The 22,033-nt window shown below is 45.1% G+C and overlaps 1 protein-coding gene across 2 annotated transcripts in view; it reads right to left on the bottom strand.

The window, feature by feature from the left end:
- Positions 1–22,033, bottom strand: part of TRIO (trio Rho guanine nucleotide exchange factor) — a 304,905-nt gene that overhangs the window by 207,555 nt on the left and 75,317 nt on the right. The gene's annotated exons all lie outside the window — the stretch shown is intronic.

The following is a 22,033-nucleotide window of genomic DNA, read 5'->3' as shown; positions in this document are numbered from 1 at the left end:
TCGGCAAGGAGTTGGGTACTTGCTCCACTTCGCCGCCTCCTCCTCCCCAGGGCGGCGTTAAGAAAACCGCAGCTTTTTTTAATAGTCCGGCCCTCCAACAGTTTGAGGGACAGTGAACTGGCCCCCTGTGTAAAAAGTCTAAGGTGAAATAAAAATCTACTGACTGCAAGGGGGTAGAAGGTTTGATCTAATCAATAAGGACAAAAAAAATTATGATTTGGAATTAAACAAAATCTGACAGGCAAAGCAAGATAACTCGGCCAAATCTTATTGACATAGAAGTTATAAAGAAAACATTTTAGTTGCAAACAACTGAAATTTCTATGCTTCAGGAAAGATGCCAGCATAAACGCAGCCATTAGACTCAACAGGTTAAAGATGTGAATCTGAAGAATTCCTTTGAAGGTAATGTTGTTGATAACTCTATAAAGATTCTCTCCGTGTTCTTCATGGATAGTATTTCATAGTGAGTTTAAAGAATTTTTTATGGATCCTTAGGGAGATAAACCAATCTTCCTGAGCTTAATAGTGCTATTGAAGTAGTATTTCCTTTCTCTGTGAGTCTCATCTTGTTGACCCACTACATTAAGGTCTAAAAATCTACAGGTAAAATTGATTATTGATTTACCCAGTTTGTGTTAAAATTACATGTGCCACAAATTTCACTTTTAATTAGAACTGAATGCTTGTTATTAAAATGCAAAATTATCCTGTTTTTATTCATTAAAGTGATGTGCTATATATGAGAATTTATCATTTCTACATGTATGGATATGGTCTTTAGAAGCTCATATTCCTTATGGTATTCCTAAAGTTTAACGATGGCCAGTAGAGTATGAAACCTTCTGACAAAATGCTTGACTGAGTGGTAAAGCTTATATAATGAATTACTTTGCAAGACTGTAGAAGAATGCAATACATTCAATCTATAAGGCAAATACAGTGATCCCCCGATCATTGCGAGGGTTCCGTTCCAGGACCCCTAGCAATGATCGGGTTTTAGTGAAGTAGCGCTGCGGAAGTAAAAACACCATCTGCGCATGCGCAGATGGTGTTTTTACTTCCGCAGCGCTAGCGAGGAGCCGAAGATTGGGGGCCGCGCGGCTGTTTTAAAACGTCGCCGCCGGCATGGGGGGCTTGCCAGCACCCCCCGGACCCCCAATCCGGGTTTGGGGGGCTGCTAGGAAGCCCCCCATGCCGGCAGCGACGTTTTAAAACAGCCGCGCGGCTTCCCAACTGAGTCCCGAAGACAAACGTCAAAGGCGAACTTCCGCGTTTGTCTTCGGGACTCATTGGGAAGCCGCGCGGCTGTTTTAAAACGTCGCCGCCGGCATGGGGGGCTTCCTAGCAGCCCCCCGAACCCGGGTTGGGGGTCCGGGGGGTGCTGGCAAGCCCCCCATGCCGGCGGCGACGTTTTAAAACAGCCACGCGGCCCCCAATCTTTGGCTCCTCGCTAGCGGGCAGGCAGGCGGCGGACAAGCCGTTCGCTGGCGCCGCTCGCTCGCGCTTCCCAGCTGAGTCCTGAAGCGAACTCGCTTCAGGACTCAGCTGGGAAGCGGCGAGAATGAACGGCGTGGGCGGGCGATGCGCGAGCGGGCGGCGGACAAGCCGTTTGCTCGCGCTCGCCACTTCCCAGCTGAGTCCTGAAGCGAATTCGCTTCAGGACTCAGCTGGGAAGCGGCGAGAATGAACGGCGTGGGCGGGCGAAGGGCGGGCGGCAGCGAGGAGTTTGCGTGGGCGGTGGGGAAACTCCTCGCTGATGCCCGCCGCTCGCCCTCCCGCCAGCAAGAGGGGGAAGACTTAGGGAAGCCGCCCAGCAGCTGATCTGCCCGGCGCCATCTACGCATGCGTGCCCATAGAAAAAAGGGCGCGCATGCGCAGATGGTGTTTTTACTTCCGGGTTGCAAAATCGCCATATAGCCATTTCGCAATGATCGGGGTCGCAATACCCGGGGGATCACTGTATTACCATTTGCACAACATAAAGATTTTCTCAAAACAATTCCAAATACAGACTCATTGACCAGTTGACTTCTTAATAAGTATTAATATTATTGTTTTGTTGAAGTATTCAGTTTTGGAAATTAACTCATTGGTTTTCTAGCTGAAGTGTATGAAATACCATGTAAAATCTGCCCAGCCACATATATTGGGACAAACTAATAGGACAGTAAACACACACATCACAGAACATAAGAACGCAGTGAGAAAAGGAGAAAAAACTTCCTCCCTTTTCCAACACCTCAAAACTACAGGATATGACGCTGACTTTGAAAGAACTAAATTAATTTACAAACTGAACACTCCAACAAAAGAATAATAATGGAAGCCATTGAAATAGAAAATCACCCCCACTATATGAATAAACATGATGATATCTACCACCTACGAGACATCTGGAAACTAGCCCTTATCAACAAACGTATCCCGGCCAGGAAAACTGAAACCAGACCCAGAACAATACAGGACACCACCACCAATCACCCTCACCAGACCCAAACCCACACTCACCCTACAGACCAAATACAACCACCACCCAGAAGCCAAATCACAGCAGTGCCTCCAACTGCTGCACCCCCGTCTGACACGCACACAAAGCAAACTGACACACACCATAAACACATGACCAGACCACAAACTCGCAGCCAAACCAAAACCCAGGATATTACACCACAGACAGACATTACAAAACAGCTGACTAGTCTGCAGGCTCTACGTACTCAGGATATCATCCCTAATCCACAAACATCAACTAATCAGCATACATCAATTGCATCAATTACACCAACTTAGCAGGAAGTTTCAACACAGCCAACCATATTTATAGAGGGAGGGCAGCTCAGATCGCGCTTTGTTCACCCTAGCACAAAACCAAAAGCAACAGCCTGAATATGATGAGTGGGACCTCATCGAAACATTGCCAGGAGTCTCTGAAACTTACATGGGAAGAAACCTGAATATACCAAGACCTTCATACCTGTACCCATGAAAATCTACGAAAACATATACATATATATATGAAAAAAACAGAGCAAGGCAGTACTAAGTGAATAATGTTGCCATTATCTTAATGCATTCAATTCAACCTGAGAGTTCTTTCACCTTGACATACATTCCAATTCTTCAACAAACAAATTAGAATGTCATAAGTACAAATAACTCATAACAGTTAGAAATGATTCAAATTTATCTGAAAATAATGATAAATGATTTTCCTTTCTGCAGAATCTGGCTAGGAAGATTCTATAGCTATAGTACATAAAATAGCAATAAGAATATAACAATAAGAATAGCACTTAATATTTATATATTGCTCCATGATGCTTTACAGCACCCTCTGAATGGTTTACAGAGTCAGCATATTTCCCCAACAATGTGGGTCCACATTTTTCCGACTTCTGAAGGATGGAAGGCTGAGTCAACCTCAAGCCCTGTAGAATCAAACTGACTGGGGGCAGAATTAGCCTGCAAGACTGCATTCTAACCACCACGTCACCAGAGTTCCTATACGCAAGGTGTCGGCAAAGTTGGCTCTTCTATGACTTGTGAACTTCAATTCCCAGAACTCCTGAGCCAATCATGCTAGCTCAGGAATTCTGGAAGTTGAAGTCCACATGTCATAGAAGAGCCAACTTTGCCTTCCCAAGCTATACACCAAGCAGTCAATTTTCTAAATGACACACATTATAAATTGCATGTCGTTTAAATATTATTGCATGAATAATTTTACGGTGTACTCAAAAGAGCCTGTCTGAACTTCCCAACATGATCACATATTTCCAAATGTACTTGGAATTCTGGATTCAGCTTTAAATAGGCGTTGATTGCTTACCTGAACGCCTCTTCTCGTACGGTGAGCGGGTACAGCAGTCACATGGGTTGCTCATGTCCAATCCGGTGGAACTGAGCCTAGTATTAAAAAAGCTTGCCGGATCCGCCCCTTCCCCAGAATTCGCGAATCCATAGACTAGGCTCAGTTGTGAAGCTCTGTAGTGTTCAACTCTCATTGTTAGAGGAAGAAAGATATAGAAAGGTAAAGAAGACACATACAAGGGCGGGAAGTGACTGCTGTACCCGCTCACCGTACGAGAAGAGGCGTTCAGGTAAGCAATCAACGCCTATTCTCCGTACTGAAGGAGCGGGTCCAGCAGTCACATGGGACATACCCAATAGATGGTCCCTAGGGTGGGATTAGATTGCTATCGTGTGAGATAACGGATTGGAGTACCCTTCTGCCGAAGGCAGCGTCCGCTGAAGCGTAAGAATCAATCTTGTAGTGCCTGATGAAGGAATTTGGCGAGGCCCAAGTGGCTGCTTTGCAGACCTCCTCCAACGGGGCTTGAGTCGCCCAAGCGGCCGAGGTGGCTGCGCTCCTGGTGGAATGCGCTGTGATGTTCCTTGGAACTGAGAGGGAGGCCGACTCATAGGCCTTAGATATAGTCCCTCTGATCCAACGGCCTATTACTGTTGAAGACACTTTAGCACCCATGACTCTGGGGTGATAGGCTATAAAAAGTGCTTCTGACCTCCGAAAGGGTCCTGTGCGTTGGATATAGATTCTCAGCGCTCTGATGAGATCCAGGGTGTGCCATCTAATTGCCAAGGGATGGTCTCGTTGGAGGCAGAAGGAAGGTAGGACAATATCCTGAGATCTGTGGAACATGGAACTGACCTTGGGTAAGAAGGTGGGGTCCAGTCGCAAGACTACTTTGTCCTGATGAAATTGACAAAGGTCCTGCCTGATTGAGAGGGCAGCCAGCTCCGAAATGCGTCGGGCAGAGGTAATAGCCACCAGGAATGCTACCTTAAAGGATAGGTACCTGAGGGACGCCGATTTTAGGGGTTCGTAAGGTGCCTGCGTGAGGGAATGGAGAACCCGTGGCAAATCCCAGGATGGATACCTGTGGACCTTGGAAGGTCTGAGGTTGGCTATGCCCTTGAGGAATTCCTGAACTTCAGGGAAGGATCGGAGAGGCTGTCTGCGGGGACCCCCTAGGACAGATGAAATGGCTGCCAGATGACGCCGGAGGGTGCTGGTGGAAAGTCCTTTATGGAAGCCTTGCATAAGGAAGGAAATAATTCTGTGTATGGGAATGCACAGAGGGGAGAGACCTTCCTGTAGACACCACTGGTGAAACTTGGACCATGTGTGGTCGTAGATTCGATTGGTCGAACCCCTTCTGGCCTTTAAAATGACCTCCACTGAATCGGGGTCATGACCACGCAGTTCTAAGTCTCTCCTGATAACAGCCAGGCGGTGAGGTGGAACCACTCCGGGTCTGGATGGAAAGAGGCCCCCTGCCGCAGCATATCCCCCGAAACGGGGAGTCGCCAAGGGTCCTGGACGGACAGCTGTTGGAGATCTGCGAACCAGGGCCGGCGGGGCCAATGAGGGGCGATTAAGATTACTCGGGCCCTCTCGGTGAGGACCTTGTGAATCACGTCCGGGAGGATTGGAATTGGAGGAAATGCGTAGAGTAGGCCTGGAGGCCATGGACTCCGGAGGGCATTGATTGCTTCCGCTCCCGGGGATGGAAATCTGGAAAAGAAGCGAGGGAGTTGGGCGTTCGCATTGGTCGCGAAGAGATCCAGGACTGGTAGGCCGAATCTGAGGCTGATTTGATGGAACAGGTCCTGATGGAGGTTCCACTCTCCTGGGTCTATCGTTGCTCGAGATAGCCAGTCCGCCTGGACGTTGAGGCTCCCCGAGATGTGGTCGGCTAGGAGCGACCGAAGATGTTTTTCCGCCCAAAGGCCTAACTTGAGGGCCTCCCTCATGAGAGCCTTGGATCTCGTGCCCCCCTGTCTGCAGATATGGCTTTTTGTGGCAATGTTGTCGGTGAGAATGAGAACGTGCCGGTTGGGAATGCGAGGAGAGAAATGCTTCAGAGCCAGGGAAACGGCTCTTAACTCTAGCCAATTGATTGGCCTGGAAGCTTCCTCCGGGGACCACGTGCCCTGGGCTATCATCCCCTGGGCGTGGGCGCCCCATCCCGATAGACTGGCATCTGTGGTGATGACAAATTGATCCGGGCACCTGAACGGGGATCCTTTGTCCATGGCCGGAGACTTCCACCACTTGAAGGATCTGCGAACACTTGGCGGGATGACGATGCGCCGATTTGAGTTGCTGTGCCCCGATCTCTGAAAGGGTAATAGGAGCCACTGGAGTTCCCTAGCATGAAGGCGAGCCCAGGGAATGATGCCTATGCATGACACCATCTTCCCCAAAAGGGAAGACAGAGTTACTATGGATACTGAAGAATTAGATAAAATGTTAGAAATTAACTCCCCTATACTGAGTTTTCTCTCGGGAGAGAGAAAAACCTGGGAGGATTCTGAATCGATAATGGAACCCAGGTGAGAAATGGATGTGGAAGGTTGGAGGTGGCTTTTTTCAAAGTTGATGGAAAAGCCATGGTCCTGAAGGACTGACATGGTGATAGAAAGGTCTGTTTTCACTTTCTCTAGGGAGTTCCCATGAATCAAAATATCATCAAGATAACATAAAATGTGAATGGGAGACGCCCGGATATAGGCCGCCAGGGACCCCAAGAGCTTTGTAAAGACCCGAGGGGCCGAGGAAAGGCCAAATGGCATCGCCCTATACTGGAAGTGCCTGCCTTGAAAGGAAAAACGTAAAAATTTTCTGTGGCATTTGGCTATAGGAATGTGGAGGTAGGCCTCAGTGAGGTCTAAGGAGACCATGAAATCTCCCGTGTGAATGGCGGCCAGAATAGAAGATAAGGAGTGCATCTTAAACTTCCTATATTTGATGAATAGGTTTAGTTTCTTTAAATCCAAAATAGCTCTCCAACCTCCGGATGACTTTGGAACCATAAATAGGATGGAGTAAAAACCTTGGCCCTTCTGACCGGAAGGAACCGGTTGAATGGCTCTGATGGACAATAGATGAGAAATGGCCTCCTCCATACGGTTACAATCTGAGGAGGACCTGGGAGAAGGGCAGGAAATAAAACGTTTAGGGGGAGGAGAAATAAATTCTAAAAGAAGGCCTGTTTGAACAGTGTCAATGACCCAGGGGTCCTTGGAGGTGAGACGCCAATTAGAGGCGAAATGGGCTAGGCGACCCCCTATGGGAATAGAGGAGAGATTACCATCTAGGTTTTTTTGAAGCCCTGTTAGAGGAAGCTCCCCTTTGGAAGCGAAAACCTCTACCCCTGGAGTTCCTACCTTGGGAACGAAAGCGGGGGGAATACTGACCTGGAGATCTCTGATAGGAAGTCGTTTGATCTTGCTGGCGCCCTGGGCGACGAAAGGACTGCGTTTTGGTAGCCTTTTTTGTGGTTGGACCCAAAACCTTCTTCTTGTCCGTGGTTTCCGTGAGGAGTGGATCCAGAAGATCACCGAAAAGAAGGTCGCGCTTTAAGGGTCCCTGGGATAATTGCCACTTCTGGCGTACTCCCGCTTGCCAAGGGCGAATCCATAGGAGTCTTCTTGCCGTTGTAGAAGCTGCAATAGACTTAGCAGAAAATCTAGTAGATTGCAAGGTGGCATCAGCCACGTACTGGGCAGCTGCAAAGACCTTGTTGAAGTCTTGTTGACCTCTCAAGTCATCGGGAGGAATATGCTGTTGAAGTTGGCGAAGCCACAGCAGCATGGCTCTGGAGAAAAAGGAGGCCGCTGCAGAACTTTTAATGGCCCAGGAATCTGCGGTGAATCCTCTTTTGAGCATTTGTTCAATGCGCTTGTCCTCTGGGCGGAGGACTTCCTCCGCCTCGCCTGGCACAGCCGCTGCCGAGTGAAGGATCTTGACAGGTTCATCCGGTTTGGGAAAGGATAGAAGCTCTTCATAGGAAGAGGAAAGTTTGTACAACTTTCTGTCCTTGGTGGAGGGATTAAGGCCAGAGGCTGGGAAATCCCACTGTTTGAGTAAAGCATCTTTAAACAATTTTGGCATAGGAATTACCTCGTTATCCTCCTGTTCCTCTGTGAAGTAAGGTAAATTCTCCTCCGGGGGATCAGTGGAAGTGGAGGCTTGTTTCTCCTGGGCCGCTAATCCCGTAGAAATCCTAGCTTTGAGGAGGAGAGATTTGAATAATTGAGAAGGAAAAATGGTAATTGGAGAAGGAACCTTTATTTGGGATTCCTCATCATCTGATAGGCCCTGAAAAGGATCCTCATCATCCTCCATATCCTCATATTCGTCCTGAGAGGAATCTGAATCATCCTGAATAGGAGCTCTAACCGCTGGGGAAGAACCCAAGGGGCGGGAGGGACGAGAAGGAGGAGGAGGTAAGGGAAGCTCATTGATGGTGGAGAGTTTAGCATCAATGGCCTTGGACAACACAGCAAAAATAGATTGGAACTCAGGAGGTAAACTGGAAATATCAGCAGGGATGGCAGAAGAATCCCTAAAGGCCTGGGAGGATCCTGGCTGGGGGGAATCTTCAATAATATCTGGTTCCTCTGGACCTATGCCCCATAGGTTAGGTTGGGGTCTGTCTAGGTTAGGCTCATCCAGAGATAACACAGGGACCCCAGAAGGAGGTAGACTAGCAGCCTCTGGGGGGTCTTGACTACTGATTACTTGGGCCTGCACTTTCAAACGTTTAGCTGATTTGTCATGGATTCTTTGTAGGGCTAGGTCCCTTCTCTTCTCGGCCCTGGTGACCTTGGTCGAGGGGCGGGCCCCTGGAGAAGAGGAGGAAGAGGCCTGGGGGATACTAGTAATCTCATCGCCTGTAGGCCTGGCCTCTCTGGGACCTTTAGTTGTGCCTCTCTTGGGAAAGGTAGCCATAGTCTGACAATTAACAGAAGACAAGGCTGAGCCAATAACTGAATAAATAAGGAGAAGAATTTCAAGGACTTCCCAAGAGGAATGGATCCTGCTTCGAGGCCTCGAAGCTGCTGAGACTTGAGGACAATCTGGGCAAACCCAGAGTTCGTGTCCCCAGATCCAGCGGGGCCAGCCTCCCTAAACTTATTAATTAAGTAAACCAAGGCACTCTGGTTGGAGGCTTAGCCGGTGGAGAATTTAGCCTGGGACCCCCAAGGCCCGCTCCGGGATCCACGCGGTGGACTGAGGCCTACGCGGCTGGCAGGAGGCCAACACGAGAGGCCTAGATTTAAAAAGGGCGCGAAGGCCTTCGCGCCGAAAAATCGCTCCGTAAAATTCTCTTAAAGGGGAAGCGATCGACTAAGTCCAGGAGACTATAGAGGCGTCTCACTCCGCAGGAGGTATTCTTAAGCCCTTTAATAATTATATATACAATAAAGAATCAATAAATCAATAGATTAATACTTGCACCAGAACCTCCAGGCCAAAGGATTAAAAGAATCCACAAGCGGCCGCGGGGATCGTACACGGCAAAACCGCCGGGGGAAAACGAAACCGCAACTTCTCCAAAGGAAAAAAGCCGAGCCGCAAACGGCTGGCGCTATTAGTGCAAGTAAATAATAATGATAAAACAATTCTTACTACTTTTGAAGAAAAAGATCGAAGGGAAGGTGTTAGAATGTTGAACGAGCTATCACAATACAACCGCAGGATATGCGAACTGAGCGAATTCTGGGGAAGGGGCGGATCCGGCAAGCTTTTTTAATACTAGGCTCAGTTCCACCGGATTGGACATGAGCAACCCATGTGACTGCTGGACCCGCTCCTTCAGTACGGAGAAGTGCTAAGGCACTGACTGTTTCAAACCTTTTTTAAAAAATTATCAGGACTAGCTGAATTATGAGGACTTAATTATGAGGACTAACAGCTCTAAACAAAGAGTCCTCAGAATGTTTACCTGTGTTATTCTTTTTTTCTTGATTTTGTTTTGCACATTTGGGGTTATCTGTCTGTAAACATAGCTACATTCTATGTTTATCTAAAACCAAGTGGGGAAGAGGGAAATTTAACCAAGGGAATGTGCCATGTCATGGTACCTAAAGCTAGCTCCAATGTCCCCCATAATGCAAGAAAGCTACCTATTTCACTGACATTTGCCAGAATTGTGTAAGAAAAACACCAATATCCCTAAACCACCTTATTTTCATACATTAAATCCTAACAATCATTTACCATTGAACATTTTACTCTAGGTGCCCATCTCTGTTAATTATCAGCTTTGTGGTTTTCCTCTCATACCTACTAAAGGTGCTTGTGGTTTTGCCTCCCTGCTTCCTTCTCATCCTCAGATTAACTCCCTGTAGCCTTTGAAAGTCCCCCATTATGGCATTTGTTTGAAAAGAAAAGAAAATATTTTCCGGGGGTTTTGTGTATAAAAATCAAGGATTTCCTATTATCAGTCTGCAGTAAACTCAAATGTGAAACCTTTTTGAAGACTTTAGAAATGAGCTTCACACAAAGGGGATGGGTAGTGTGGGGGAACTCTACGCCCTTATTTAATGTAGGCAAGTGGTTGCCATTAGCAACCTATATTCCCTCCCCCCCTCGCTTTAGCGCAACGGATAAAAGCAGCCTCCAATCCCCAAGCCAATGTCCCAAAGATTCCACATTGACAGTAGCACGTTGTATGTAAAGACAAGCACAGCCCTTTCTCCCTTGTAAGCAGGTACACTATCAAGACAATTCAGTAGGGGCAAAAGGGGGGGGGGGAGGAATGCAAAAGACAATGTAAAACTCCCCCCCCCCCAAATTTACAATAGCCTTGAAATCCCTCCCGAGTAATGAACCGGTGGCATCAGTATAAAAAGCAGCAACAGGAATCTCTATTTATAAGTCAGCAGCCCTTGCAGCAGAATGGATTACATCATCCTTTTGCAGAGCTGAGACAGTGAATATGCTTAAATCGAGGAGCCAGCCAGATGGAACTGCTTTCCCCCTGCTCCTGCAGCTACCACCTGCCTCCCACCTTTGGAGTCTGAACATGACGCAAAATTAAAAAAAGATCTGTCTTGTCAAATCTTCTTCCTACATCATCTCCCTTCTATTATGGTCTGCAGATGTCAAAATAACCGGGCATATTTCTCTCTCCCCCCCCCCCCATCCACACACACACACTATTCCAAACAAAGCATCTGATGAAGCTTGCTTTTACTGTACCACAAGACGATTAACAGATGGTATCCCCACGTTAAACCCCGCAAGGTTGAAACTATAATTCCCCCCCCCCAAAGGAACAGATGGGGGGAGAATATTGAGATGGTAGGGATATAGGTCGTTCACACTTTTTTTTTCTATTCGTCATAAAATCTTCTTTACTTAAGAGGGAAGCAGCTGCCCTGTTTTAAGGATTACTGTTCCCAGATATGCTGCAAGAATGTTGGTGATACCTTCCTTCCCTTGCGAGCCCATTCATCCAGCTGCTTCACTCATATTATGTTTTGTCTACTAAAGTGACATTTTGTCCACTAATGAACACCAGTGACATAAGCGATAAAGAGCAAACACACATTTTCAAGCACTCACACTGGCAATGAATCCAGTTTGCAGGAGCCAGCACGCACCTGTCAATACAAAAATCTAAAGCTTACCTGTGATCCCACAGCTTTTAATAGGACTAGATTGTCTGCGTTAGGTTTTCCAGCATTCACTTCTGCTCTGCAAAAAGCCACTGAAGGAATTTTTTTTTTCTGCCTGCATTTTTAAATGTCCTTGAGTGAATGCGTTTGCATTTCTCCAGTCCTAGTCTCTCACGACTGGAGGAATTTTAAGAACTGCTCAACACTTCTGAACCACTGTTTTACTCGAACTTTGTAACTTTCCCTATGTTTATGTATCCACAGACTGTATTCATCTTAATCTTATGGAAAACCGCATACCGGTATTTACTAGAAAGCCTCAGGAGCCACACAAGATAGTTTCACGGTTTGAAAAAATAAATATATTCTTTGTTTTGTTTTTTTAATGTAAGACAACAATATCAATATTTTATCTTCATTCGAACAATTCAGAAAGATAAAGATTATGTAAATGACCATTAAAAAAAGCCGCCCTGAGTCCTCGGAATGGGGCAGCATAAAAGTCTAATCAATTAATCAATCAATAAATCTCTGAAAATTTGACTTTGCAATCATTCATTCAATTAAAAAATAAAAACATATACTATTTTCTTCTGTGAATAAAGTTATGACACCTTGGCTCTAGTTCCTGATATTGCCTACTTTGGTAGAAGCAACTTCAAGTATGTGTTTCTTACAAATATCTCTGACCTCAACTAGAAGGATTCTTTTCATCTGTGCAACATTTGAGGGTTACTTGCCTGCACAGACATTTTCAAATCTTTGTCTTGACCATTTCAGAACCCTCCATTTTCCCCCTGGTGGATTTACTAGAATGCTGAGGTTTGTTCTTATATTGCAAGTCTACTTTGGGTTAAGCTTCAATCTACTGCCAAATGGTCATGTTATCTTCAAACACATTCTGCTACAATGAAGAATTCATAGATTTTATGATGGTGCATTGCTCAGGTTTGGATGCAGCAAAGCTACTTCAAACAACAATATTTCCAACACCACATTTTACAATTGGTATTGGGTGTTGTCAAACATGCCTTCTGGTACTGTGGCTAAATAATTCCATATTTTTCTCTTCTATTCAGAGCACATTGTTCCAGAAGTCATGGTCTTTGCCTAGGGGTTTTTTGAGTAAACTTCACCCCTGCAATAATGTTGTTTCCGGACAGCAAAAGTTTCCTTCTCAGGCACCTTCCAAGTAGATCTAATTTGTGCAGTTTCTTTCTATATGATAAACTCATGCACACTGATATCAATTGTTACAAGTCCTCCATGTAGCTTGAGTGATGACATTCTGGAATTGTTAGATATTTCTTTCAGCATCCTATGTTCTGCACTCAGGCTGAACTTGCTGAGAAAGCCTATGGCCTGGGCAAGTTGACAGTTCTTTGAAATCCTTTCCACTTGTCAATGATCTTCCAGACAGTGGAATGATTGATGTTCCTTTGTTTAGCAATCTCTTAAAATCCTTCCCAGACTCTTAGGCATGTAGGAGAGCTCTTTCAATCTAGGCATGGTGATACCACCCACTTCAACAACAAAGGGCAAATTCAACTAAGTGTCTGAGAGTTAAACAAGACAAGTTCCTCCCACATCCTCTCAAACAATTTTCGTGCCTGATCTGGTGCATTTGATTCTAATTTTAAATATTTGAGGTAGTGATAAATGTAGGGGTAATCTTACTTTTTCCACATGGGAAATCTGTATTTATATTTAAATTATACAATGGAGTACAAAGTATAAACATTTCATTGTTATATTAGGTCGCCTTTATCTATCAATATTGTTGAAATGAAGACCTTTTTTTAAAAAAAGTGTTTTTTAAAAATCAGCGGGACATACTTTTTCAAAAGCATGCATATGCTTCCTTTTTGAAATACCAACAAGAAAAGCGAGATGTCAAAAAGTAAGTAAGTAAAAATTAAGATTTGGACTTGCCGAAGGACCTCATTCTAATATTCTAAGAAATTCCAAAGTTCTTTTCACAGATTATGACTCTCCCGCATTATCTGCTACGTCTTCTAGGTTATGATTCAAGTGGTATGACTTGGAAAAGGAAGAGGAAAGACATTCCTGAGACCTGGATGTTGCTTGTTGCTCTTATCTGGCAGGAATATCTTTTTATTTCTCCTTTAGGAGAAATTCAGAGCCATTCATCTGCTACACAGGAACTTGGAGACGTTTTCCTTCTCATTAACTGCTGATGTGTTGAATTCCTCAGGGGCACAACATCACCCTGGTACTTCTAATCACTCGGCCAAGGATCATCAGTTTCAGAACACTGCTATAGTGCGGAAACATACTTTGAAAAGCTTCCCTTTAAGGCAACAAAGTCTTCTTCCTAATCACCCCAATCTTTTAAAATGATGGATAACCCTGGTGGGGAGCCTAATAGAAAATCAGTTAGTCCTCGACTTACAACAGTTCATTTAGTGACCATTCAAAGTTACAACAGTACTGAAAAACTTGACATGACCGTTTTTCACACATACGACTGTTGCAACATACCCATGATCGTGTGATCGAAATTCAAAAGTTTGGCAAAACGTTTGCAAGGTCCCGCGGTCATGTCATCACTTTTGGCAGCCTTTTGACAACCAAAGTCAATGAGGAAGCCAGATTCACTTAACAACTAGGTTACCAATTTAACAGTTGCAATGATTCGCTCAACAAATGTGGCAGGGTAAAATAGGGCAAAACACGCTTAACAAACATTTATTTAAAAAATTATTTATTTATTTATTAGATTTGTATGCTGCCCCTCTCCGCAGACTCAGGGTGGCTCACAACACAATAAAAACAGTTTGTAACAAATCTAATAATTTACAATATAAAATATTTAAAAACCCCATTATTAAACAAACATACACACAAGCACAAAATGCTTAGCAACATACATTTTGGGGTCAACTATGGTCACTAGTTGAGGACTACCTGTATATTGGCTGGCGATCAGTTTCTGGTCACAATTCAAAGTGTTGGTCATGACCTTTAAAGCCCTACATGGCATGGGACCAGATCACCTCTGGAACCGCCTGCTACCGCACAAATCCCAGCGATCGATAAGGTCCCACAGAGTTGGCCTTCTCTGGGTCCCATCAACTAAACAATGTTATTTGGCGGGCCCCAGGGGATGAGCCTTCTCTGTGGCAGCCCTGGCTCTCTGGAACCAACTCCCCCCGGAGATTAGAACTGCCCCCACCCTCCCTGTCTTTCGTAAACTACTCAAGACTTATTTATACCACCAGGCATGGGGGAGTTAAGATATTCCTTCCCCCTAGGCCATTACAAATTATGCATGGTATGTTTGTGTGTATGTTTGGTTTTATTATAAGGGTTTTTAGTTGTTTTATTAATTGGATTTCTACATGCTGTTTTTATCATTGTTGTTAGCCGCCCCGAGTCTGCGGAGAGGGGCGGCATACAAATCCAATAAATAAATAAATACAGAACATTTCAAAATTCTTTCAGATGGGGGCATACTGCCCCAATCTCGGACTAACATAGAAGCAAATAAATCTTTCAGGGACCTAGTTCCCACATTTAACTGATTCAAGGGTACTTACAGTATATTTTGGAGTATGATGCACCTCTCCACCTCCCCCCAAAGTAGGCTGAAAATTTGGGTGCATGTAGCTTTTTCTAACCTTTTCTTCCCAGCCCTAATAAGGTGCTAACAATCTTCCCAGCTTGCAGGATTTTTTTCATTGCTACTCTGAAGAGGTTTTTTCCAGCCCTAAGGCTTGTTTTCGTTGCTACTTTCTCTGAATATTTTTTTTCCAGACCCAACCATGGGATAAAATAACGTGCTGAAACTGACCCAGACTAAGGATGCTAGCCAGATGAATACCTGGTAGGTAATTTCCCCCCCTTATTTTTGTCCCGCAAAACTAAGATGCATCTTATACCCCAAAAATATGTTAAATATATTTTCTTGAACAATAACTGGCCTTACCCACTATATTAAGTCAAAGCCACTCAAACGATATTTGGGTTTTTAATGCACACTGAGTGAAAACCCAGTGAGCTCATGGACTTAGTTAGATTGGGTGATTTTTGCCTAGAAGCAGAGCTTTGCAAAGAAGCCTTTGCTCAAGGAAACTCTGATCTCGAGGGAGAAAAAATAACTAAGGTTCAGGAGAGCAACTGTTCATCACAGTTGCACATAGTAAAAGAACCACTGCGTAACTTGAGAAAGAGTACTTTTCTGTGTTCATAATGTCAATGGCTGCATTCAGACTTCACAATAAATGTGTACTCATAAAGACTTTTTTCCTATCACAAATAAGTAGATGGCTGGTACTAATTATTTGGTTATTCTTGCTTGGTTTCTCTTGCTAAAAGAAGTGATTTCAGTACCCAGATGGCCTACTTATTCTGAAATTGAAACCTCTCTCTATTACTCTCCAGTTAGAAAGTACAGTTAGAAAAACAGATGAAACCATACAGCAAGCTCTATTATGCTATAACTAAAATGTAATTCTTCACTTCTTCCTTTTCTACTTTTACTTCTTCAAGGGGGAAGGGGAAAAAACCAGTTAAAACCACTTAATTCAAGATGCTCTCAGTGGTCATTTCCCCCCCTCCCAATTATTATGGAAGTTTTTTTGAAATTAGATTATAGGAACCACAGGCACATTCTAGTTGGAGTGTCTTGAGATGGCTCTATTTACCCTGGCAAAATATGCAAACCAGCATTAGATAATCACCATAAAGACTACCTAGAAGTCTTTGAACCTACAAGATGAAGGCTCATCTAAAAACTTTATTTTACAAAAGAGAATCTTCTTTGAAAATCAACAGTGCAAGATTATGATGTGTGACTCATTAAAAGGCAAAGGACCATCATATTGAACCAATAGCACACAATCATTTGGCCACCAGGGACCAGTTCCATGGAGAGAGGCATAGACTGGAGGGGGCATGGAACTGCATCCTGTAGATGGGGCTTTGCTTATGTGTGCAGCCCAATTTCCGGCATGCTGCAGCCCATTGCCGGTCCATGGACCAGCCCATTGGCAACCATCAACACACACCAGTTATGACTCCCTCCCTCAATATGTTTTGATAGTCCAGCCACCATGGCTTTCAATCCCCATTGTCAGTTAGGATGCTAGCCAGCAGCCCCATATCATATCTTCATACACACACTAAATGAGCATATCTAGTTATTTTCAGAAATCAGTATAGTAAAGCTTAAAGCATTCACTAGTTTTAACACCAGATCATTGCCAAGCAGGAGCTGTACATCTGAGGGCTCAATTTCAAGGGCAAAAAGCTGCTTTTTCCATAGTAGCTCTTCTACAGATAGCTCTCAACTTAGAACCACAATTAAGCCCAACATTTCTGTTGTTAAGTGAGACGTCTGTTAAGTGAGTTTCAACCCACTTTACAATCTTTCTTGCTTCTTGTGTTAAGTGAATCCTTGTGGTTGATAGGTTAGTAACCTGGTTAACAGAATCTGCCTGTTGTGCCTTTTTTTTAAAACACTCCAGAGGGTTCAGGGAAGCTTCCTGAAGCCCCAAAGTGCAAAAAACAGAACAACGGGTAAATCAGAAGTTTGGAAAATGCACTTCCGGTTTGCCCGTTGTGCTGTTTTTTGCACTCCAGGGCTTCAGGAAACTTCCCTGAACACACACACCCCTCCCGGAGTGCAAAAACAGCACAACAGGCAAACCGGAAGTCCGTTTTTCTGAACTTCTAGTTTGCCCATTTTTTCACTGTCACAGGCTTCAGTGAGGCTTATGTGCATGTGTGGGGACTTGCTGGGCGGGGAATTGTGTGCATGCACAGGGGCAGCACGGGGGTGGGCGCACATGCACAGGAGGACGCAAGAGGTGTGGGCATGTGCACACATGCTGGCACACCCACACAGACCCTTGTGGCACTGTTATTTCTTCCATGGGATAGATTGAGCTAGCAGATAGCGACTCACCTAATAAACTTCCATGGCTGAGCCAGTTTAGTACCTGGGTCTCACTAATCCTAGTCCACTACTTTAACAACTAGTCACAACTACTGAGTTTTCTGTTCCTTTGTTCACTTTTGCAGTTTGGTAGAACAATCTATTTGTGTAGTGTAAGCAATCTATTTGTGCAGTGATTAGCTACAAGGGTTATTCAGGACAGGGAAACTGTTATTTGGAAGGAACTCCTCCTTTCTAGCCTCTTGCTTTCCTGATCTGCCAGGGATGCATAAAGGAGCTGAAAGAAATCACCTTTATTGCAAATTAAAAGTTCTGAATTTTAGATATTTTATCTAAAATGATATTTTAGCTATATTGATATACAGTGATCTCTCGATTAGCGCGGGGGTTACGTTCCAAGACCTCCCGCGCTAACCGATTTCCGCGTTATACTGGATGCGGAAGTAAAACCACCATCTGCGCATGTGCGCCATTTTTTTCATGGCCGCACATGCGCAGATGGTGGAGTTTGCGTGTGGGCGGCGGGGAAGACCAAGGGAAGATTCCTTCAGCCGCCCAACAGCTGATCTGCTCCGCAGCGCGGAAGCAGCGAGGAGCCGAAGATGGGGTAAAGGCAAAGGGGAAACCCCATCTTCGGCTCCTCGCTGCTGCCGCGCTGCGGAGCGGATCAGGTGTTGGGCGGCTGAAGGAACCTTCCCTTGGTCTTCCCGCCAGATCACTTGCCGCTTGCCAGTCCACGCCCCCCTGGATGAGCGGCCCCGCATGGCCCCAGCGCCGGACTCCGTTGCCGAACGCCGAAACCGGAAGGGGCGAGGTGGGGGAGAACGGGAGGCTCAGCATTCCGTCAGTCGCAGCGCTGGCTGTCAACTTTTCTTTTTAGCACTGGGGAGGCAAGTCAGCTCCTGCCCAGTTTTAAAAAGAAAAATTGACAGCCAGCGCTGCGGCTGACGGAATGCTGAGCCTCCCGTTCTCCCCCACCTCGCCCCTTCCGGTTTCGGCGGTTTCGCAGCGCTGGCTGTCAACTTTTCTTTTTAGCACTGGGGAGGCAAGTCAGCTCCTGCCCAGTTTTAAAAAGAAAAGTTGACAGCCAGCGATTGTTCCGCTGCCGCCAGCATGGCCTGGCTGGCAGCGGAAGATGTAACCTTCGCAACCTCGGAGAGCTTCCTGGGCATGAAAGCTCACGAAAACCAGGAAGCTCTCTGAGGTTGCGAAGGAGCCCACGATCACTCGGCTGCAAGCGGGAGGAAGGCGAATCCCACGGGGCTGGGCTCGGTTATCCCCCCGGCTCCCCTCCTACCAGCCCCGCCGCGGAAGGCTCCATTCTGTTCCCTGAATGGAGACCGCGGGCCGCTCAATCGGGTGGCAGGAAAGCGAATGTCACGGGGCTGGGCTCGGCTCCCCCAGCCCCGCCGCGGAACGCTCCATTCTGTTCCCTGCCGGCCCGATTGAGCGGCCCGCGGTCTCCATTCAGGGAACAGAATGGAGCCTTCCGCGGCGGGGCTGGTAGGAGGGGAGCCGGGGGGATAACCGAGCCCAGCCCCGTGGGATTCGCCTTCCTCCCGCTTGCAGCCGAGTGATCGTGGGCTCCTTCGCAACCTCAGAGAGCTTCCTGGTTTTCGTGAGCTTTCATGCCCAGGAAGCTCTCCGAGGTTGCGAAGGAGCCCAGGATCACTCGGCTGCCGGCGGCAGGAAAACGAATGTCATGGGGCTGGGCTCGTCTCCCCCCCATAGCAGCCCCGCCGCGGAACGCTCCATTCTGTTCCCTGCCGGCCCGATTGAGCGGCCGGCGGTCTCCATTCAGGGAACAGAATGGAGCCTTCCGCGGCGGGGCTGGGGGAGCCGAGCCCAGCCCCGTGACATTCGCTTTCCTGCAGCCGAGTGATCCTGGGCTCCTTCGCAACCTCGGAGAGCTTCCTGGGCATGAAAGCTCACGAAAACCAGGAAGCTCTCTGAGGTTGCGAAGGAGCCCACGATCACTCGGCTGCGGGTGGCAGGAAAGCGAATGTCACGGGGCTGGGCTCAGCTCCCCCAGCCCCGCCGCGGAAGGCTCCATTCTGTTCCCTGCCGGCCCGATTGAGCGGCCAGCGGTCTCCATTCAGGGAACAGAATAAAAAAAAAATTTTTTTTTTTAAAAAAATTTTTTTTTAAATAATATTTTAATATTTTATTTTTTAAATAATATTTTTTGAAAAACCGCGTTGCAGCGTTTCGCGCTAATCGAGAACGCGCAAGTCGAGGGACCACTGTATTCTTGTTACCTCCTGTAAACTGTAACTGAATCTTTATCAGATGGATACATTAGGGGGAAATTATGTATCCAATGATACCTTTTTAAAACACATACATACACACTCAAAGCTTAATATACATAAGATGGCTTTATGAGCAGTCAAATTACACAACATGCAGTTTACGCTCCTAAAGTGTCCAATTTTTTGTAAATTAGTATATTTCATCTTTCTAAATTATCTAGTTCCTGCCAAAAACTAAAAAAGAAAAAAGAAATTCTGAGAAAGCATAACAACAAAGAAGTAATTGACACACATTTAATGTTTATTCATTCTTGGATATATAGCATTATGATGTAAGCCTGGAAGCACCAATTGTCCTCATTGCTCATGTCCCTGGAATAGCATTCAAAGGGAAGGCAAGCATATGACTCCCATCTCTCTCTTCACACCACAATCAAGTTTTGTTTGTAAACAATCGTGCTGAGGAGTTCTAGTGGACTAACAAGTCTTTCACAGTACAAAACGGGAATGTGACATGTAAGCAGGTGGCCCTTAAATATTTTACAGCAGCAGCTGCACAAGACCTCCATCTGATCTCACTTTTCAAACAATACTTGCAGACATCATAAAGAAAATCCTGAGGTTACATACTAAATTACAACATTGATGCAAACATCCAGCGTTGCCACCTAGAACCATGTAGTATATCAAATGTACTAAACAAGCGAGGCTTAAATTCTCCTAAGATTTGGAGGAAGGCTGTGCCAAATCCTGATGCAATAATTGGTTCCCAGACTAATAGTTTCAGAAGCCCATTCTGTAAACACCCAGCTACTCAGTTATCAGTGGAGACCTGGCATCTTGGAGTATCATAGGAAGCTTGTGAGAAAATCAGAAAGTGTCCATCGTAACAGTCACTGGAATCTTTCTACATATAAAATATAGTTCAATTGTTGGCATGTTTATAGGTTACCTCATTCACCTCATTGACTTGCTAAAGAGAACCCTGATAATTATACATGGAAAATAATCACTTTTAGTTTTAGGAAACTGCCAAAGAGCTTGACACTAGTCCTTTCCTCCCATTTAGAAGGGCATCTGCATATGACTGAATTCTTTGAGCACATTCTAAAAAGGCATGGGAATTGAGGGTGAACAGGGTATATAATATGGCTTTGCATGCTGAATTGTTTTCTGTTTACACCTTCCCTGAACTTCTGCTCCCAACCTACTGTGGAGTCATGATATCTGAGTAAAATTTATAGTAAAGTGAATATACTTGCCTGAATTTCCTACTGAACGCAACACTGAGGAAAGAAAAACATATGTAAGAATAAGGGCAGCTGGTGTATCTCTTCCCACTTTAAGCCCATAATCATTCTTTGGAAAGCATGTCTTGGTATAGAGAAATGGAGAAATGTTCTACATTGAAACGGCACCTAACTCATTTTGAAAGCCAAAGACATTTTGGGACAGTGGTGGTGGTGGTGAGAATCCATATTCTATACCGAGAATGTGGAATAGATGCAAATCCAGATTGTGTCTAAAAGCATTGCAATGGCTCCCACCACAAGAAGCATTTTATGAAGAAATAATAGGGAAACACAAATGGCTAACCTAGCAAGAAATCCTAGAATGTTGTCAAGGGGAACACAAAATAAAATCAAGACAACTGATGGCAATGGGAGAAAGTTTGTCAGTGCTCTTCTTTTGTACAGTTAAAGATTTAAAGAAGACAACAGGGTTTATGGCATTAAGCTCTGTAAGGCTGATCTTGAAATCGGACTGTATACCAATGATGAACATGTTATTGCTAAAATGTATAAACTTTTACTGAAATTTGAAACAGAAGAATTAATAAAAGAATGTATGATAAAGTGGGCTATAAATTTTGATTACTGTATTTTTTAGAGTATAAGACCCACCTTTTTCCTCTCTAAAAATGGCTGAAAATTTAGGTGTGTCTTATATACTGAATGTAGCTTTTTTCAAAGCTTTTTTTCAGCCCTAACTAGGTGCTAACGATTTTGCCAGATCTCATCAGCTTGAAAGCTCTTTGGTTGTTACTCTCTGTGAAGAATGTTTTGGAATATTTCTTTCCAGCCCTAACAAGGTGCTAATGATGTTCCCAGCTCTTACCGGTTTGCAAGCTCTTTCATTGCTACTCTCTGCAAATAATGTTTTCCAAGCCCTAAGTCTTTGCAGTCTTATTTTCATTGCTCTACTTGCTCGGAATGTTTCTTTCCAGCCCTAATGAGATGCTAATGATGTTCCCAGCTCTTACCAGCTTGCAAGCTCTTTTATTGTTACTCTCTCTGAATAAGGTTTTTTTAAAGCCCTAATCGGGGGATAAAATAATGTGCTGAAGCTGACCAGACTAAGGACGCTAGGCAGATGAATATCTGATAGGCAGATTTCCCCCCCAGAAAACTATGGTGTGTCGTAT

Source organism: Erythrolamprus reginae, chromosome 3 (genome assembly GCF_031021105.1).
Source record: "Erythrolamprus reginae isolate rEryReg1 chromosome 3, rEryReg1.hap1, whole genome shotgun sequence".
Classification (NCBI taxonomy): domain Eukaryota; kingdom Metazoa; phylum Chordata; class Lepidosauria; order Squamata; family Dipsadidae; genus Erythrolamprus; species Erythrolamprus reginae.
Note: the sequence above shows the minus strand (reverse complement) of the source record. Positions and strands in the feature narration are given on the sequence as shown.